Source organism: Nannospalax galili, unplaced genomic scaffold, assembly GCF_000622305.1.
Source record: "Nannospalax galili isolate Female #2095 unplaced genomic scaffold, S.galili_v1.0 scaffold228, whole genome shotgun sequence".
NCBI classification, from domain to species: domain Eukaryota; kingdom Metazoa; phylum Chordata; class Mammalia; order Rodentia; family Spalacidae; genus Nannospalax; species Nannospalax galili.
The window spans coordinates 595,161-607,396 of record NW_008357924.1 but is presented as its reverse complement, the minus strand read 5'-3'; the positions used below and the strand labels follow the sequence as shown (position 1 = coordinate 607,396).

The following is a 12,236-nucleotide window of genomic DNA, read 5'->3' as shown; positions in this document are numbered from 1 at the left end:
TCATTCTATCCACTTATCAATACATCATGGTGGTAACATAATCTGACCTTCTGTCCCAGTGGGTTTATTCTCTGCTTTATCCACCATTTCACATGATAGCAACCTGTGAGCCCCACCCAGGCAGGAGAAAGCTGTGTTTAATGCACCAGTGTGTCCCCACCAAACCCACACTGACCGCTCTTCGTTTGCTCCTGAGGCCTCTGCCTGATGACCAGAGCAGGGTTTTGTGACCCAGGGACGTTCCTAATCCTTTTGGGCCTGGAGTTTCTGGTGCTGGGTAGATAAGGACCTAGCTTGTGCAGTTCTGGCCCCAGGTAGGGCTGCCCAGGACTGCACCTTCCTGCTGTCTCCTGGGGGCAAGATTCCTCATGTTGACTCAGAGAGTTCCACATGTGTTTGCTGAATTGGATGACTCAGAGGCCCCACACCTAAGGCCCAGCAGGTATAGATGCCTACAGCTCCAGGAATGGGAAGGCTAGGTAAGGATAAGCCAGTTCAAGCACCACTAATTTTACTAGTAGATGATTAAATAATACTTCATTATTGAGAGGTAGTTGCAATGAAAAGTTGAGCACAGACCACAAACAGCAGATTTGGGGTGTAGCGAGGACCCTTTCTGCCGGCCCTGGGCCTCCCTAAGTCAGCCACCTGAATGGAGAGTTTATAGTCAGACCTGTGGCTCCCGGTGGCTGAGGCAGGTCTGGGCTCCTTACAGCTTCTCAGGGATTCTCACCCAATGGTTCCTCCCTGAACTGGCAGGGTCTCTGGAGAAGGTGAGGCTAGACACAGGCATGACCCAGGATGGAGTGGCTGTCTGGGTTCCCTCTCTGTGAGCTAGAGCTACTATGTAGCCTCAGGCCAGGGCTGAGCTTGCCTGACACTGTTCCTGCCATCCTGGGGAATCCAGGGCCAGATTCCTGTCTCAACAAGCCCTGTCAAAGCCAGGATGTGGTCTGAGCAATGCTGGGGCTCAAAGCTGACCTGACCCCAACCTCTACCCTGGACTCTTGGCATGCTGGAACAACATTTGGGTCCCAATTAATTTCTCATGAGGATGCAAGTGTGGTCCATGAGGCTGGAACCCAGGCTAGGAGACCCAGGGAGGGCCTAAGAGCCATCAGGAGCTAATCAGGGAGAAGAGGCAAGCACAGGCTAGCAGAGAGAAAGCAAGGGCAACGCGGAAAGGTGAGACAGCAGGTAGAGATGGAGCGAGGGAGGCTGACCAAGCCCCATGGAGCCTCTTACTGTTTTATTTATTTTATTTTTATTTTTTTAGATAGGGTCTGCCTATAGCCTCACCTGACCTGAAGCTTGCTATGTGGACCAGGCTGGCCTTGAACTCACAGAGATCTGCCTGCCCCTGCCTCCCTAGTGCTGGGATTAAAGGTGTGCATCACCACACCTGGCTCTTTTTTATTTTTTTGAGACTGGAAGTAGTCTCTTGTAGTCCTGTCTCAAATTGCTTTGTAGCTAAGGATGACCTTGAACTCGTGATTCTCCTGCCTCCATCTCCCAAGTGCTGAGATTACAGCCATGTACCACTCTGTGGTGACTAAGACTTTTGTTTCATCATCATCATCATCATCATCATTTTTGTAGTCCTAGGGATTGAATTTAAGGCCTCACTCATACTAGACAAGTGTTTTACCATTGACTCACATCCCTGGTCTGGCACTTAAAAATAATACTATTTAAAATATATATTTTTTTTATTTATTATTTTATGTGTATGTGTGTATTGCCTGCATGTAGGTACATGTACCCGTGCCATGCAATGCCCACAGAGGACAGAAGAGGCTGTCAGATCCCCTGGAACTGGAGTTATAGACAGTTGTTAGCTGCCATGTGGGTGCTGGGATTTGAACCCAGGTCTTCTGCAAGAACAGTCAATGTTCTTATCCGCTAAGCCATCTCTCCAGCCCCAGTAATACTATTTCTATGGCCCAGGGAAGTGAGCTCACTGTAGAAAACTTAAAGAAGGCCTTTACTTCTTCAAACATTCATGTCCTATCTTTTGGCCAAGTATGGTGGTACAGCCTATAGTCCCAGTATTCGGAGGTGGAGGAAGCGGGTTAGAAGTTCAAGGTCATCCTTGAGTTTAGTGAGTTTAAGGACAGCTTGGGCTACATGAAACCTTATCTCAAAAAACAGAACCCAGCACAGAAGGAAGCAGCAAAGAGAAAGTTATTAAGCTCATCTCGGCATCCTTCCCGGCCCAGGACACCTGCTGAGAACACAGTCTAACCCCTTCTATTTTCCCTATGTCCACATTTTCTCAAAACATTAATGGGGGGGGGGTGCTGGAGAGATGGCTCAGTGGTTAAGAGCACCTGGGTTTGGTTCCCACTACCCACATGGTGGTCACATGGTGGCCAACATTACCTTAATTCCAGTTCCAGGGGATTTAACACTTTCTTCTGGCCTCTTCAGGCACCAAGCACACATGTGGTGCACCTACATACATGCATAAAATAAAAATTAATACAATCATTTTTCTGGAAACAGGGTTTCCCTATAACCTCAGCTGGCTTGGAACTCATTATGCAGACCAGGCTGGCCTCAATCTCACAAAGATCCACCTGCGTCTGTCTCCCAAGTGCTAGGATTAAAGATATGTGTCACCATGCTTGGCAATAAAATCTTAAAAAAATATATAGGGCCAGGTGTGGTGGCACATGCCTTTAGTCTGAGCAGTTGGGAGGCAGAGGCAGGTGGATCTTTGTGAGTTTGAGGCCAGCCTGGTCTATGTAGCGAGTTCTAGGCCAGCTGGGACTACAGGAAGACCCTGTCTCAAAAAGACCAAAAAAAAAGGAATTAATATTGTAACATTTAAAAAGCCAAGCATGATGGCTCATATTTATAATCCCAGTACTCAGAGACTGAAGCAGGGGGTTTGCTATGAGTTGAGGTCAAGCTGGAATAATGAGACCCTGCCTCAAACAACAACAAAATTGACTACCAAGGCAGTTGTGGTACCTCAGTAGGTGAAGGCACCTGCCACATGGCCTGACAACCTGAGTTTGAGCCCTAAAACCTACAGGGTGGAAGGAGAGAACCAGATGCCTGCGAGTTGACCTCTGACCTCCACAAACACACTATGGTGTGTGTGTGTAAAGTAAATAAAAATGAAATGTAATAATAATAATAATGAAACCACCATAAGTTATTCTCAGGAAGCAAATCAGAGAAACAAGGACCAGAGGTCCCCTTCTATGGGACCTATATTTGTTTCTGAACAGAAATTCTACTGAATCAGAGCCTGTGTGTGCATTTTACTGGTTCCATGTAGAGGACCTTTATTTGGATGGGGTTATACTGGGGTGAGTAGAGCAGGGTGGGATAACTGGCCCCATTTACCCCATCTGTTTCCCAAGGCTCCCTGGACAGGGCACCTCTTCATTGAGCTGAGGGTTCAATGCTGGCCAGAGAGAAGGGACTGACCAAGGCTACCCTGTGCACAGGCTATATAGGGCTGGGGTCTGCACACACAGGATGTAAGGATTAAAGGCCCAAGTTCCAAAGGGTATGGACCAGGTCAGTTTAGTCAACTGCTGCATCTATTCCCAATGCAGTACAGGGTCTGACATGCAGTATATATGGATGGACAAGGAGGGTGGTCTCTGTAGAAGATGTCTAGAAGTAGCCAGGGGTGGCCTTGGACCAGAAGAGAGGCGGCAGGAAGGCACATTTACATACTATACAGCATACTTTCAAAGGCAGGAAGAAGGAGCCTATACGATGGGAATGGGATCCTGGGATGATCCATCATCAGCAGACTTGGGAGTCTAGAAGTGGCTGGGGAAGTCCTGGAGGCTCCAGGCCCAGCCCCTGGGGCACCAAGCCCCTCCACCCCCAGCTGTCCTGGTAATCCCTAAACTAGAGCACAAGGAGGAAGTGGTACTGCCACACTCAGCTGGTGAGTGGGAGGCAGAGTTTGGCTTCCCTTCTTGACAGGCCCTGATTTGCTTCAGCTCACCCCCACCCCAGCCTGGCCCCTGCTGCTCCAGATCTTTGGCTCAGGCAGTGGTGAACCCTAGACTCAAAGGAAGTTGGGAAGGAGCCACAGAGGTGGGTTCTGGATAATCTCCTTTGGGAGGACCAGACTGTGAGCTAGGGAAGATGGGCCTACAGCTACCAGGCCCCCTCAGTCTGGTAAACTCCTCATTCTTCAAGACCTGACCCAAATGTCACCTGTCTGAGAAGCTCTCTGAGAATCTCCTGCCAAGGTCAAGTGAAAAAAGAAAACAAACACACAAACAAAACCCTCTCTGAGCTCCTGCAGTGCCCAGGACATACTGGGATAGTTCTGACTATTGAGAACTTGCTGTGCATGAGGCCTTGCAGTGCTGGTACCTCCATAGGCTTCTGTCCTGAGCCTTCTGTCTGCTAAGCAGTATAGGGCTCTGGAAGTCTTGTGGGTGTGGAGATGGCCAGGACTGGCCTCCAGGTGACCAAAGTGCCTGTTCACAGTGTTTTCTCTTTCCTGCTTGGGAACCCACCAAGACAGGACTGTGTCCCTGGAGACCTGGTTCAGAGGATCTGCCGACACAGACAAATCCTTGACCCTCCCCTCTATTTTCACCACCATGAGGCCCTAGGCTGGTCTCTTGTATACACTAGACAGTTAATAAGTTCTGTGACATTGTGAAACTTTGATTGTAGTCTAGGTTCTATTATGAACTTGCAGCATGATCTTGGGCAGTCACTTCTATTTTCAGTTTCCCTAGCTTTAGCAGGAATGTTTAGAGACAGCTCTGAATGGCAGCCTTGGCTGGTACCAATGTCAGAGTAACAGGGAAGGCCTGTTAAGAGAAAACTCCTTCTGGTCAAGAGAATAGAATTCTCTGGCCTGGCTAGAGACCTAACATTTCAGTTGGGCTGGGTCAATCACCTGGCCCAAGGGACCATCCGTAGCAAGGTGGGTTCACCTTAAGCCATGCTAAAAGATGGGCTGAATACTTAGTGCTTTAATGAGATCATGTGCTTTTCCTGTCCAGAATTTCCTCCCCTAGTATAGTAGTTTACCTAGCCACAGACATGCACTTTCATTAAGTCTGTCTGCTTTTCTGAAATCTTCAGAAAAGCACAACCCCTCCTTTTCTTTTCTCTTTTTTAAGCAAGTTTGGGCTTCCCCAACATTTTGGGTTTCTTTGCTTTTTATCTAACGCTCCCTTCCCTGCCTGTGGCTGTGAGTCCACCATGTGTCTGACCTCTGTGTGGCTTAAAAGGGATGGGTATTTTCCTTCTCCCTTCTCCTGGAAGTTGCTGGGAGACAAGCTGCTGAGATTGACAGCTTGCCTGGGTGGGGTGGGACGGTGGGGGATGGGTGTTCTTTTAAATGATAATAAAATTTTCTTCAAGCTTCTGTTTGAATCCATTCTTAAATTCTTTTATTAATGAGACTAAGAATCCTATGAGGGGACCCTGATTTCCCTGCATGATCTGGTGACCACAAAATGACCCCCCAAAATTCCAGTAACACCAGGGAACGAATTTTGCCATTAATTTCCTTATCAACAGCTATATCAGTGTGGTACACAATCCAGTTAACCAGTCAGTCTGCACATAGTTACTGAAGACCATGCTTAATCATGCCTCTTAGCTTTCTCCTGATTCATTCTCTCCCTCTCTCTCTCTCTAGCTCTCGCTCTCACTCTCGCTCAGAAGCAGGGTCCCATGTAGTAGTCCAGGCTGGCCTCGAACTTGTTATGTAGTTGATGGTAACCTTGAACTTTAAGAAAATTATTTTGTGTGCCCGTAGGTATGGTTGTGTAAGTTTGTGAATGTGGGTCCTTGGAGTGCCATGCAAAAACGTGGAGGTCTGAAGACAATTTGGGGAAGTCAGTTGTCTCCTCCTACCTTGTTGATGCAGGGTCTCTCTTGTTGCTGTGGCTGTGCTGTATACTCCAGGCTTGCTGCCTCACGAACTTCCAAGTTTCTGTGCAATTCTCCCGTCTCCACCTCCCAGCTTGCTGGGATTACATGTTGATGCTACTACACCTGGCTTTTTACATGGGTTCTGAGGCTAGACCTCAGATTGTCAGGCAAGTGTTTTTACTTGCTGAGCCTCTTCCCCAGGTCCAAGCTCAAATTTCTTATTCTTGTTCCATCTCCCAAATGCTGGAATTACAGAGGAGCACAATCACCCTTGGTTTATGTGGTGCTGGGGACCCCAGGTTTCATGCCTGGTAGGCAGACACTCTCCCACCAGAGTCACATACCCAGCCCTACCCAGTGCCCTTCTATCTCCTCAGGCTCCTTTTGGCTTCTCAGATTTTCCTTAATTTTGGTGGTCAGGGTGGTTTTGAGTACGAGCCAGGTAGTGTTTGTTAATTTTGAGACAGGATCTCACATAGCCCAGGTCAGCTTTGAACACACTATGTAGCCAAGAATGATCCTCCTGCCTACAACTCCTGAGTACTAAACTTACAGCATGCTGGGACAAGCCAGGCATTCTGCAGAAGGCAGATCTTTTGGAATTTGTCTCCTCTTTTGCTTATAGTTAGGCGGGGATTCTTGGGTTTGGGAGGGAAATGCTATTCCCATGACATCATGCCAAGAGCACAAGATATCAAGGTGATTGGGCACTGTTGATGCTGCCCTTGGTCACTTGACTTCAAGTGTTGCTCGGGTGTGTCCACCATGCAGTTAGTTACTCTCCCAGCCTTTTACACTCAGATCTCTTTGGTAGGAAATCTCTACCAGGCCCACAGGGAGAGGTGGGGCCAGTGCCCCTCCCCCCAGGGGGAGTAGTCCATTTTTCTACTGAGCACAATGCAAAGATAGCTGCATTCCATCTCCGAGTGCTGGGGGACCTGGGGAAGATCGAGGAAGTCCTGAGGGAGGGCTGCTGTGAGTCCTGGGTGGGGCAGGGTCTGAGTCCAGACTAGTGATGTCTGAATTCTGCACTTCCTCACTGTGTAGCCATCACATCTTGGCTCGGAGCCTCATTTCTCATCCATACCAGGGGATAAAGGTATCTCCTATCGCTTAATGAAGGAGGAATCTGCTCCACCCAGAACCCAGGACAGGCTGCTAAGGCTCTACTCATCCTGTCCCTCACAGAGCACATTGTCTTTGTAACATTCTTCCAAGCCCCCCAGCAGAGACCGTATCCTTTTCTCAGTAGGCTTCTAAGCAGCTCTCAAGGCGGGGTGCGGGGGTGTTGCGGCTCTGCTCTTGCGGCAGACTTCCAGCCTGCCCTCTGCCCTCTTGTCAGGCAAGAGCCTGATTTCTTTCATCTTTCCTCACAGACATGCTGAGGCCTGGGCTGGAGCTCCCACCACCCCAAACCCAAAGTGACCTTGGGAGGCTGTCTGTTTCCTGGGATTTGTGCTCCTAGGGAGCCTGGTGGGGCTGGGCAGGAAAGTCTAATTTGTTTTTCCAGAGCTGGAGCCCCTCATTTGTGCTAGGCAAACACTTTACCATTGAGCTACATCCCCAGTCTTTTTTCTTCTTTTCATTTTAAGACAGATTCTCAATAATTTGCCCAGGCTGATCTTACCACTGTAACCCAGATAGGCCTTGAATTTGTGATTCCTCTGCCTCAGCTTCCTGAGGGCGCTGGGACGACAGGCTTGCTTACACTCAAGAGCTATGGCGTTTTCCACGTTTGTCTCCCTAGTCATTGGGAAGGGCGTGGCTTCCCTGGCCAGTCGCTAATGGTGGAGGGAGTTGCTGGTGGCTAGCTCATGGCTCTGGCTGCTTTCTGGCTTGTAGGAGGCTGAACTATTTCTTCACTGTGTTGGGTTTTTAGGTCTCTGAAATGCTTGGCCTCGCTACAACACGGATCTGTGCTCATGGGCACACTGTGGAGGGCAGGTTTTTGCCTCAGCTTTGTTCCTGCCTAGTCAAGGCTGTGCCTGCCATCCATCTCCACAAGGCCTCAGACTCTTGCTCCTGCCTGCTCTCTCCACAACTCTCCACTTCTCTGCTCACCACTCTCCATGTCTTCCCACTGTTACTGGGAAAGAAGCCAAGCCAGAGGCCTTTGCACTTGCTGATCTTGGCTTCTCAGGTCATAGGAGAGGCCCCAGGTTCACTTCAGTCACATCCTTCCCACCTTACCCGCCCCACTCCCCAGCACACTGCCATCCCACTCCCCAGCACACCACCATCCCACTAACAGTTTCTACACACAGTCCCTCTGCCTGCATACCTGTCCCAACTCCTCAGACTCTATGCATACCAAAACACATCAGGTCGGCCACACACCCCACCCCCCTATGCTCGTCCCATCCCTTACTTTGGGTTCCTCCAACTCACATACCAGACCTGATTTGTTTAGGCTGTATCCCTAGCACCAGGCCCAGATCTTGGCACCTTCTAGAAGCTCAGAAAGTACCAGTGGAAGAGAGAGTGGACTGGGGGTGGAAGCACTCCAGAAGAGACCAGCCAGTACAAAGGCTCTGGGCAGGAATGAACTGCTTGGTGGAGGTGTGTCAGAAAGTAGGCTGACAGAGAAGGAGACCTGGTCCTGAGGGAGGCCTCAGCAGTTGAAAGGGGCTGGATTGGGATAGTTTTGTGTAAACTGTGAAGTTCAGAGCCAGGGAGAGAGAGAGCCAAGCTTATCCACCAGTTTCAGGCTGGAGGCTGGAGGCTGCCTACCCCTTCACTCTACCCTATGGTCTTGAGCCCCATGGCTTGGAGTAGTCAGCTACTGACATGTAGGGAATGGCAGGGCTAGGCTAGAATTTCCCTGTGCCTGTGTTGGGTCTGGCTTCCCAATCACTGCTCTGAGAGTGAGCTGGGCTGGGGCTAGGCTCACTTGATCAGCTACTCATGACCAGGGCCACCAGAGCTCTGAGTGAGGGTGGACAGACAGTGTCCCTGATCCCATGTGACAGGTCCATTGCCAGGTGTGTGGGGCCAGGCCTCCACAACACTTCCATCCTGTATCTTGCCCTTAGGGACAGCTTTGACCTTCTCTCTCCATAGAAGGAAGAGGAGTCTGAGACAGAGCATTATGTGCAATCAGTGTTCTACCCCTCTTAAAATGTGTGTGTTGTTGAGCAGGGCATGGTGGCACATGCCTTTAATCCCAACACTCAGGAGGCAGAGGCAGAAGGATCTCTGAGTTCAAAGCCAGCCTGGTCTACATAGCAAGTTCCAGGCCAGCTGGGGCTTCAGGGAGACCCTGTCTCAAAAAAACCAAAAAAAGCCTGTGTTGTGTATGGGTGTGCATGCATGTGTCTGGATGTGTACACCTGGTGTGCATATGCATGTGCAGAGGTCAGGACACCCGGTGTCTTTTGCTTTCTTCCCTTCAGACAGGGTCTCTCACTCAACCTGAAGTTCACCTTTCTGGTGAGGTTGGCTGGTCAATGAATGCTTGGGACCCACCACCGGGGTTACAGCTATATGTACCGTGCACAGTTTTTATGTTGGTTTTAGAGATTCCAACTCAGATCCTATGCTTGTGCAGCAAGTGCTCCTACCCACTGAGCCATCCTCTACATTGCTGGTATGCTTTCCTTTTAAAGGATGATGACATACGCAGAGGCTGCCAAAGCTAAGCAAGTCAGCTCCCAGTTCTTGGGAGGCTGAGACGGGCATTGTCAAGAGTTTGAGGCCAGTGTGGGCTATAGAGTGAAAGCCACCTAAAAAATAAGCAAATGAATAAACAACCTATCAGGTGCTGGTGACTGGTGCTGGGAGATGGGGCCCTGTTGGTGTTCCCAACCTGGCCCTGTTCATTTCATAATGGTTTGCAGACATCAAGCATGAAGTTACTGTTTTATTAACACAATATTTTAAGCAAAATAATGCATACAGTCATTTGTCTACCAGGCCAGACCAGCAATACAACCCTCTTATTTGCATAATCCTGAAAATTGGTGAGCTGGTCACCCTCCTTTGACTAATAGGTAAACTGAGGCCCACAGAGGGCAGAGCCACAGTCAGTGATGGAAAGAGAACTTGTCTACGGATGCCACTGCAGTGTGTTCTCCACAGTCAGTTGGCCAGTGCCATCTCATTGCTGGGCATGGGCCAAGCCTTGGTCCCTGCCCTCAGGGTGAGGACAGACAGACCCAGAATGGACTTGGGATATATATACCTCTATCAGGAGTATGTCATGAAGCATGTCCTGGAGGATGTAACCCTTACCAAAGCCCTTGGGTTGGGAGGCTGGTGATGGGGTGGGCATTCCTAGTAGGGGGTTATGGCCTAAGCAAAGGCCCAGAGGGATAGTTAAAAATAAAGAGCACCCCAAAAGCTCAAAAAATGAAACCATTGTGCGGGCCACTTCCTTTAAGAACCTTGCTGCAGCTGAACCCTCAAAACTAAAGTAGCTCCAGGTGGAAGACTACCTCTGCTGCAGAGCCAGCAGCATCTGTGAGTGCAAGGCTGTGAATAGAAGTCACATGTGCCAAATATACCTTACCTCCCAGAATCCTCACATGAGCCTTCCGAGGCCCTGCTGTCTTCATTTGTTTTGCAGGTTAGCATACTGAGGCTCAGAAAAAATGGCTTTCATTCATATATTTGTAAAGTGGTAGAGTTGAGGCCGGCCTCAACCTAGATCTATGAATCCAAAGCTTGTGCTTTGAAGCCCTCTATTATCTTAGTTCTAGAAACGCCCAAAGCTTCCTGTTGAACTTTTGGGGATGGATTTAGTGATAGGCTGGCAAATATTTAACAACCAACTCGGGAAGGAAAAGCAAAGGCTTGATTTATTACATTCCCCAATTTTCAAAGAGAAAACATTTCCAGTGAGGCTGATGTCAGGTTATCAACATGGTAAATGTGAGTGAGAGCCAGCCCCAGTACACTGCAGGAAGAGTATCCACCTGCCCCCAGCCCAGCGTGGTCAATAAAGGCATTTAGACATGTCTTAGGAGCACAGGAGGGCAGAGAAACCTGCTCCTCCAGCCAGGCTTGGCCCTAAGGAGTCCTGGGAAACAGTAGTTAATCTTTAAGCCAGCCTTGCAAACAAGAGTGGCTAGTCCACCTGCTGCTCCTCAGGGACCCAGAGCAGTCCCTTCCCATCCCCTGGACTCAGTTTATCACCAAGAGAGCTACCAGTCTCTGGGCTAGCCTGGCCACACTTGTACTTGTTAATTCTTTGTCAGTCCCTGCCTGATCCTGGTTCACAGGAAAGGGGGCAGGAATGGGAAGCTGGTGGACTGAACATACCCTGAGGCAGCACATGGCCTAGATGTGAACTCAGATGAGTCTGGCTCCAGGATTTGCTCTTTCCTGGCCTCCTGGGCGGTGGGGTAGATTGCACCCTTAGGGTGTGACCTGACCTGCTCCTTGGTAGGGACTCTGTTCAGGGGAAGCCCAGGCCTGGTGTCTTTTTAACCTGGCTGGGTCTGTTTCCAACCAGTGAGACGGAGGCACTCTCAAAGAAGGACCACAGAAGCAGACGGTGGTAGTACCTTGATAGCTGGATTCAGGTCCATTCTCCAGAGGATAAGGGAGGAGTCAAGGAGGATGGGGCCCCGCCCCCAACAGGGCCGCTCTGGCCCCCCGGGCTGCGGCTGGTGGTGGTACCTTTGTGGCCTGTCTCCAGCGGCATTTCCTTATTGCCCCATTTTCCTACTCTACTTCCTGTCCTGCTGGGTCCACATGTCCTCAGCGGCTTGTTACGTGCACACCGGCTGCCTCCTCCCCAGTTGGATGGCCAAGTATACATTTGTCTTTTTATGTGCTGAAAGTGAATTTAGGCTTGATCTGCCTCGGGAGGCATAGGCAGGGGGATCACCGCAAGTTCAAGGCCAGCCTGGGTCACACAATGAGGTACAATTTCACCCCTCGATACATCTTAACTTGGATGTCGCGCCTCCCTACACTGTCCCTCCTGTACCCCGATAAAGCTACTCAAGGCAAGGCCGGTGTGGACAGTGCTTCGGCATGTGCGTCCATAAGATGGGCTTGAGCATCGCTGCGCAGCTCAGGTAGCTAGGGTTAAATTCTAAAGTGGACCCGGGCGGCGTAGCCTGGCGCAGGGCGAGGAGGACGCGGAGAGGCGGCTGGGGTCCAGGTGCACGGGGTCGCCTAGGCGCGGTGGGATCCGGGTGCTGGGCGTCGCGGGGGCGGACCGGCTGGGGCTGCGCGGTGTACCCGGGTCTCCGCGGGGTCCGCGCTTCCTCCTTCCTCCTCCTCGCTCGGCCGCGGCCCCTCCTCCCGCGCTCCCTCCGCCTCTCCCGCCGCCGCCGCCTCCTCCCTTTCTCTCGGTCTGTCTCTCCCGGCCCGGAATCCACCCGGCCGCCGTCCGCCAGAGCCGCACGCCC

The 12,236-nt window shown here is 50.4% G+C and overlaps 1 protein-coding gene across 1 annotated transcript in view; it reads left to right on the top strand.

Annotated features, from left to right (window-relative positions):
* The first annotated feature begins 11,030 nt into the window (after positions 1 to 11,030).
* Src (SRC proto-oncogene, non-receptor tyrosine kinase) overlaps positions 11,031 to 12,236 on the top strand; it is a 53,774-nt gene continuing 52,568 nt past the window's right edge. Inside the window, exon 1 of the mRNA XM_029557492.1 lies at positions 11,031 to 11,742. The gene's annotated coding sequence lies outside the window, so the exon portion shown is untranslated. The remainder of the gene's footprint in view (positions 11,743 to 12,236) is intronic.